Genomic DNA, 9,210 nt, shown 5'->3' on the forward strand with positions numbered 1-9,210 from the left:
CTGAGAGTCTTGGCTAGAGGAGGCAACGACTGGTGTGGTGTTCATATTACTCTCAAACCCGAACATACAACCATTTTTTTGTTCACCGGTTGCAGTCACCCATGCTCAGAATAAAAAAACGGATGTTGAGTGGAGTCATCACCATATCGCTTTACCATCTGTTGCTCGTTTGACTCCTACAAAGTAATGATTACAATATGGATTAATAATTAGGAATTACAATGTTCATGGTAACTTGTCTATTACAATGTTTATTAATACAATAAATATATACCATTGTCGCTCTCGCCTTCTCTGATATGAACTCTCTCGTGCTCTTACGTTTATGTGTTTCAACAAACACATCATTGTAAGATACAATGCCTCGTTTTTTTGCTTCCTGAGAGGTTAAATGATAAAAAAATTAATTAAAAAGTATGCAACAATACATATAAATTTGACAATATATATATTGATGAGTTACCATTTTCTTCAAGTGACTCCCAAAAGTCCCAGATTCACCTATGTGTAGTCGGGCATCAGGCATCTTTGCTCAGTTTTGTGTAGCCTTTGCTGAGCAGTTTTAAAATTCATGGCCCGCTCACTTGTCGCACATTGCATTCCAATAATCTGACCTGATAGTAGGAGGACCATGACACTTTCACTGCAGTTGATCATCTATCCCACCAGATGCTGTTATTGTTGCAGTCTTCATATTGTGCAACATGTCGACAAATCAACTGGCAGCCACATTTTGCCACACCCGCCTCGCACCTGCTTCTCCTTCGCAGTCGCAAAGCGATTCAAAGCCTACAATAATTTCATAAAGTTAGTACACATGACTATAACAAAAAACTAAATATGAAACATATTAGCTGTGATAAATGATTGTATACCATGAATGAGGACCACAATCTATCCAATACTTCCTTCGGATACTCTTTCCATTAAGTGATCGGTCCTGAAAGATGTTGAACTAGTGACTACCTAATTTCTTGTATTACTTCTTGTGGCTCGAACCTCGCGCTGCACATGAATTGGTACACATTAACAATCGACTATCGATATACACTATTTAAAAGATAAGTATTGTATAAGTAAAAATAAAATACTTATGGTCGACTATCGATATATACTATTTGAATGAGTCATCATGTGTCAGACTGAGAAGACCCTACATCCGACATTGTCTCGTAATGTGTATGAATAGCTAGTGTAGGTGGGTCATGTGCAGGCGAAACATCATCTATAGAAAAATGAGTAAGAAATTCACATGAAGCACATTTAAACTAATCAAGTATATAATTATTTAAATGATATATCTATCGAAGTATTACGTGAAGATAAATGTTGAGACTGGCTATCACGGCCTCCACTTGATCATCGACCACTGGGTGCTCGACCATTGTCACCTCCACAAACTATATTCTAACAAATAAAAATGTTATTTGGATCAGTTACATAACTCTTAATTTTATCATGGACATAACATATGCATGAAATGTAAAGATTTAAAGGTCCTACATAAATTTGTTTTATAACTATGCATAAATTGTGCATGTACATGATACGTATGCATGGAATGTAACATGATATGCAATTCTATGAACATAGATACATAATCAAATCGAAAATAACTTCATGCAAGCATGCATACAATCACATCAAACATTGCAATATATTCAAATCATTCATATCATAATAATGTCAAACATGTACCTGCAACAAACACACTCCAATATCTTGCTAACTACAACCATGACTAGTATGGTCTTCGAAATACAAACATAAGAGCATATGAGAAAGTGATGTGGTATGTATTACAAGATGTATTTCACTAGCTCGAGTATGCTTCTTCATCACTTGTCAGAACGAATGGTTGCTAGGTAGAAATCGATGGTGACAATCAAACCCGCACGACTTCCTTTCATGAGTCAAACTAAAAGATTTTGTATCCTTCATGCAGTACGAACATGCCAACCTCTCATGTGTGCTCCAACAAGATAACATACCATATGCAGGAAAGTCACTGATTGTCCATAGAACAACAACCTTTATATTGAAGTTTTATTTTTTGTGGGCATCGTACATGAGAACACCACCATCCCACAGTATTTTCAGTTCATCAATCAATGACCTTAAATATACATCAAGATTTTGGCCTGGAGAGGTCATGTTGATAAACTTTGTTTTGATGTCACATAATATGATACACTGTCGTATTTGATTTTATATGATATGATAATATGTCCTCTTGAAAAATGTTATATCATGACTGAATATGTTTTGCCATAAATCTAACGAGTATTTGATGCAAGGATATCTCACCCAAAAAGGATGGAGACTTCCTGTTCAAGTACAACTATAGTGCAATCATACTCCTTGAAGAAAAAGCTTGATAAGCCATGCATTTCTAAAGATCAACTGAAGAGATCGGCTACCTCAAGATGACGATTTTTTTCTTCTTTAGAGTCATATGTAACAGAACCTTCAGGAACATGCATATTGCATATTACATACTCATTCATAAAAACTATATCATAAAAGTATACGATAGTTTCAAAAAGCTCCTTTTTGAAAACTAATAATTGTACCTTCTTACAACCCTTTATGAAAAAGGTATTTTGACATGATTTCAAAATGTAATAATTGTACCTTACATCATATACAAGACAACATGAAAAGAAATATAGGAAAAAGACAAAACATGAAATCGGCTACATAAAGAAAAACAAATATAATATGTTTTGAAAAGACTCTATTTACCTTCTTTAAAGAAACAATTTCAAATGTAGGAAAAAGACAAAACATGAAATCGGCTACATAAAGAAAAACAAATATAATATGTTTTTGAAAAGACTCTAGTTACCTTCTTTAAAGAAATTATTTCAAATATAGGTAAAAGACAAAACATGAAAATCGGCTACACAAAGAAAACAAATATAATAAAGTTTTTGAAATGACTCTAGTTACCTTTTTTACAAACCCATAGAATGTCGACTTACTTGAAGTCATCATTCTCTTTGTATAGCATTAAATACCTCCTGTAAGAAATCCTTGTTAAAATATCCTTCTCAAGAATGTCGACTTTCTTGTAGTCTTCATTCTCTCTGAAGACTTTGAAAAATACAACATAAAGAAAACACTTGACATGACTATGTACAAATAAATATCTCAAAGCACTCATTGTACTTACACTCATTTAAAGTAAAGAAGTACTTATGTACCTCAAATCATTAATTAGGATAAAGACAAAACTACAATCCAACGTTCAATGTACTAGTGTAAGAAATAGACTTTTACATAAAATATGTATTACCTAAAATATTACAACGACTAGTGTACCCCATATTTTACTTTTATGGAAAAAGGCTTTCTCGAATTTCTCTAAAGATGTTTTTTTTTTAAATGACATAACATTTCACATCTCAAAAAGGCCACGATTTCAAAAAGTAACAACTACTTTTTTAAAGCTATATAAACACACTCAAATAAACTATTCAACATGGAATGGAATGGACATGTGAGCTTACAACGAGAAAAATTCCTATTCGATATTTGAAAAGAGAGCCTTGAAAAAGAAAGAGAAAAGAGAAAAGAAAGAAAAGAGAAAAGTCAAGTATAGCTCTTTGACAAAGAGTATCCTCTGAGTGACAAACAGAACATTCTGAGAATCCTTCATTCGTGCATTCATATCATTCTGAAGGTTCTATAGGAAGTATTGTAACTCTGTTATTCACTGTTTTCCTTCTTTGTTGAAAGAAATAGACCTCTGTGAAAGAGGGTGTTGCCCTTCTCTGTTGAGAGAAGAAGACCTCTGTGAAAGAGGGTGTTGTCCTTCTCTATTGAGAGAAGAAGACCTCTGTGGAAGAAGGTGTGCCCCTTCTCTGTTGAGAGAAGAAGACCTCTGAGGAAGAGGGTGTTGTACTATTTATCCGGTGACTCAGATGTTATAGTGGAAAGCTCAAGTGGTTTGCTTGGGGACTGGATGTAGGTCTGGGTATTGACCGAACCAGTGTAAATTCTATGTTTTATGTGTTGTGCCTTATTGCCTGATTATTTTATTTTATCGATCTTTATCGTATTTCACTATTCACCCCCCCTCTAGTGGAATTTCAGGTCAGACCAGGGATCAATAGAGACAAGAAAAGATTTTGATGCTTCATACACAAGCTTAAAGGAAGGTTGTATGGGATGACAAATACTGACCAACACGATTATAGAGTTGATCTACCCCCAAATGGATTAAATCCATCTGTACATAAACCGAGCCTAACATTTCTCACTTCCATTGTGAAGGTCTGATGAGTACGATCAAAGTGCTTCCAAGCTTTCGTATCAACATGATGCGTGATCTTGTCTTCATCATGTTGAACTTTATTTGCATGTCATCTCATATGTTTAGCTGTCCTCGAAGACATGTACAATTGTTGTAATCTAGGGGTGAGAGGGAAGTAGCAGAGCGACTTGTATGATACTTCTTTTGACCTCGTGCTACCATTCCCTCTTGTCTTTGGCTTGAACCGAGGATGCCAACATGACAGACATGATCTGCTATTTTCTTAATCTATGAAATATAACATGCAGTGATTTAGACAAGCATCTATTTTTTGATACTCCATACTTAGAGCGTTGACCATAACCTTCGCACGATAGAAATTTTGTGGCAATTTCTCATCTTTGGGCAACATACTCTTCACAATAGAGCACAAACAATCAAAACATGATTAACTCAAATTATACTCGAACTTTAAATTCAGTAGTTGAAGAACTGCAAACAAGATAGTGTGACTCTCGCAACCATTCTAAAGTGGCTCATCAGTATCTCTAAATAAGTCATAAAATCTACTAGCTACATCATTTCCTGTTTTTTTCTAAACCCAAGTTGGTACATCAGTAGGACCCAAAGGAAAACCTAGTTCTGGTCCTGCGGCATCAAATATCAAATCCACATATGAATTATCATGCACCACGTCTACTCGTGCATCAAAAATATTCTAAAATTTTTCACCATGAAGTATCCAATTCTGATAATCACTCACAAAACTCTTCCTATATAGGTGATGTCTAACGTCATGAGGTTCTACAAATCGATTGTTCTTACATATCGTGCAGAGGCACCTGATCCAACCAGTGTGATCCACTATACTGACACTTGCCGTTGCAAATTCAATAAAATTGTCAACACCATCCATATATTCAAGCGATACCTCATTGTTAACTATCTTACGGTACATCCATTCATGATTTGCAGTCATTTTGTCCTATGATGTTACGGATATTATTATAACCAATTAAAATAGAATCATAAGAATGCTATGATAAAGAAAATATATAATTTATCATGCATTGATGGCGGATGTAATGATTTGATATATATATATCATACACACACACACACACATATATATATATATATAATGTCATTCAATCATAAGAACTATGATGCATGCATTGATAACTTAATATTTTCATGTGCAAAACCATCACATCATATTTACACTCATCACAATGATATTTAGAATGATGAAATCACATTCATCAATACGATACATTCATTTGAAGCATGTTTTCATGATACAATTTCACATGGAAGGCATAATCAAATTGACAATAACTTCATGCAAGCATGCATACAATCACATCAAACATGACAATACAATCACTCATTCATACCACAATAATGTCAAATATGTACATGCAACAAACACACTCCAATATCCCGCTAACTACTACCATGACTAGCATGAAATTTGAACTCCAAAAATAAGAGCATTTCTATTTTCATACATTCAAATTATGCTCAGCATGATCTCCAAACTCCAGCAAAGCAATCCTAGATATCCACAACTAAGTGATTGTGTGAACAGAAAAATGTTGCATCAAAGAAATTAAATAACCTGTGATGCGCCTGCATCACTTACTCACCACGAGTATTTACCCGATTTGCATGCTTTTGCCTTTGCATTTTTCTTATTTATTTTTGCATGGCATTTTAAGCTGCATGCGATGCTTAGCACTAAGCATCACGCAATTAGCTCAGCTACGCACCTGCAAAGCACAAATATACAAGCGGAGGATTGACATGCGGTGCCTTTTTTATGGGTGTGTTGTCAGCTGAAATGTTGGCTCACAGCACGATGCGGTGAGGCAAGCGGTGGATTACCATAGTTGTGCACTTTGTGTGCAGTGGATTGTCGTAGCTCGCATGAAGCATCGAAAGTTTGCTGAAACTCTAAAGGTGATTTCTCATCTCAGCTTAGCGACCCCAAGTCAGGTGAGGCCACCCACTGAGTTTAAGCATATCAATAACTGGAGGAAAAGAAACTTACAAGGATTCCTCTAGTAACGGCGAGCAAACCGGGAATATCCCAGCTTGAGAATCGGTAGGCTTTGCTTACTAAATTGTAGTCTGTAGAAGTGTCTTCACCGACGGACTAGACCCAAGTCCCCTAGAAGGGGGCGCCAGAGATGGTGAGAGCCCCATCATGTCTGGACCCTGGCGCACCATGAGGCGCTGTCAACGAGTCAGGTTGTTTGAGGGTCGTCAACACACAGCACACGACAACGTCGGTGCTCGGGGGTCAGCAACTGCAGCACACGGCACACGACGACATCGATGCTCAGGGGTCGGCAGCGGCAGCACACGACAACGTTGGTGCTCGGGGGTCGTCGGCGGCAGCACACAGTAGCGAGAGATGGAGTGAGGGAAGAATGAGAAGGCGACGGATAGCGACCGACGAGCGATGGGTAAAAGGCGGCGAGCAATGGGCGGTGGGTGACAGGCGATGGGCGGTGGGCGACAGAATGAAACAGAAAGGGAAAAGAAAGGGGCTCAGATTAGGGTTTTATGAGAAATTTAGCGATTGAAAAATTTTGTCGCAAACGCTATCACAAATTTGTGATAGAGTAGCGACGAAAAAATGGTGTCACTCATCTATCGCGAAGTTGCGACGGAGTGTGAGACATAATTTTTCCATCGCTAATCCATCACAAATTTGTGACAACGTTTGCGACAGAATTTTTCCGTCACAAATTCCGCAACTAATTCCAATTTTAGGGACAAATAGTTTTCTCTCGCTAATCTATCGCAACGTTGCGACGGATTATTTCCATTACAAATTTCTGTCGCTAAATAACATTTTTCTTGTAGTAGAATAATTGGGTGTGTGTTATTCTTCGAATGCTTGTGAAACCTTTTTGAGGCACTGATCCACTCGTGGATCAGTGTTGGTCAAGGTTTATAGAGACCCAGATCAGTCTCTATCAAGGTTGAGATTGATCGGTCTCAATTGAATTTCAAAAGAAAATCGGGTGTTATGGGAGTGGATGCCCAGGTTCAGACCTATAGTTATCCGAACTGCGGAATTAAAGGCATGAATTGATCTAATTATGGATCAATCATGCATGAATAGCCAAAAGTGACTCAGATTAGTCTCTGGTCGAGAAGGGACTGATCGGTGTCAATAAATAAATAAATATATATATATATATATATATACAACAAAATCTATAATATTGAAAGTACCCACATAAAAGCCATGTATAGGTGTTGTTTCTTGATATGATTGTGGATCAGTTCTGAACAACCATTAGAAGCAGACCAGACCAGTTCTTAGGTGGGTTGAGTCAGTTCGGATTCAAAGAAAAAATATACATATAATGGGTAATAACGCTTAAATATAGCTTTTTCCTTCAAACTCAAAACTCTGTAGTATAGGACTGATGCATTTTGGAATAGTCATGTTATGTTGTTTCACTTGGGTGTGGATCGGTCCCTGTAAAGGATGGGATTGATTAGTTAAAAAAAAAGTAAAATGAATATATCTTCTAAGGGTCTATGCCTAGTGCATTCTGAATTAATTAATGGTTTTGGTTCTAATATTTACATAGAATTGTGAATTTGGTTTCCTTTGAATTGTATGACAATTGTAAATGTGTTGTTATGTTTAAGTTAGATTAGTTTTAGATGTTTGAAAATTTCAAATAACAAACAAAATATATATATATATATATGTAAACCTTAGTGCAGGCCAGTTGGGAGACAACGCCAAGTCGTGCCACTCTATGGCTAGTGCAGGCTGCACCTGCCCTGACTAGCACAACAAACAGAGTTGTCGTGTTGGTCATTATGCTGCCACTTTTGCACCTAGGTATGTGCAACAGACTATGGTCAGTCTGACCCCAACTCACCAATCCGACCTAGGTGACTAGCAAGGTGCATCCTTGCGCACATCTCGGCTAGGCTGCAACGAGATGCAGGTTAGCCCCAAACTTTGCCATAGCTTAGCTGCAGTCCCAACAAAGTAAAAACAAAAAGGTTTTAAACATATTATTTATTGTTATTGCTCAAGACTATTGCGAAAAAACTATGCTTGTTAACTTATACCAATTTTTGCCTATGTATATGAGAACCGACTACTACTTGGTAAAACATTCATAACTCTCACTCTATGAGGAGTTTTTATGAGCAATTTATGGCGTATGAAAGCTGATAAGCAGGAGTTCCTATGTCAGAAAAATGAACTCAGATCTTAGCTTGTGTACAACATGGTGACTGCTGTAACAGCGGGGTGAATCTCACCTAATCAGATCTCTAACTGAGCATGGACTAGTTAATTATGTGAAGCATGGTTTTTTTATTTTTTTCTTATATGAATATGCCGACATGTTGATATGCAATGATACATTGATATGAGTTTAAATGCATGTTTTGAAATTTTATGAAATATGTTATTGAATGTGTTACTATTTCATGTCACTGAATGAACACTATTATTGAATTGCAAATGCATAAGCATTGAAGTATGTGGCATGTGATTATGTGTAGATCCATGATGTTAATCATATTTAATGCCTACGAATGAATATGTAAATGAATGTGATTGTGTTACAATTAGAATGCATGGCATGAAAGTGATAATGGTATTGAATCATGCATCAAGGTGCCTAAAATGGAGGCACGAATATTTGAGATAGATTCAATATGTATGTGCATGAAAAACAATAAAATTAGTGTAATTAAAAGAATGATATGTGAACAATAATTCTATTAATGTTTATAATAAAAGGGTATCCGTTGGATTAAATTTTCAGCACGAAAGGTTGCTTCTTTCCAACCACGAAAATAGGGTAAACCTCCACAGTAGTCATGGGGTGACAAGTAAAGAACTCGTGAGTAAAGTCTGATGCATTAGAATAGAGGTGTTGGGAGCTCTCTCTCGTGTAGGT

This window comes from Nuphar pumila, chromosome 11, assembly GCF_984573655.1.
Source record: "Nuphar pumila chromosome 11, dmNupPumi1.hap1.1, whole genome shotgun sequence".
NCBI lineage: Eukaryota > Viridiplantae > Streptophyta > Magnoliopsida > Nymphaeales > Nymphaeaceae > Nuphar > Nuphar pumila.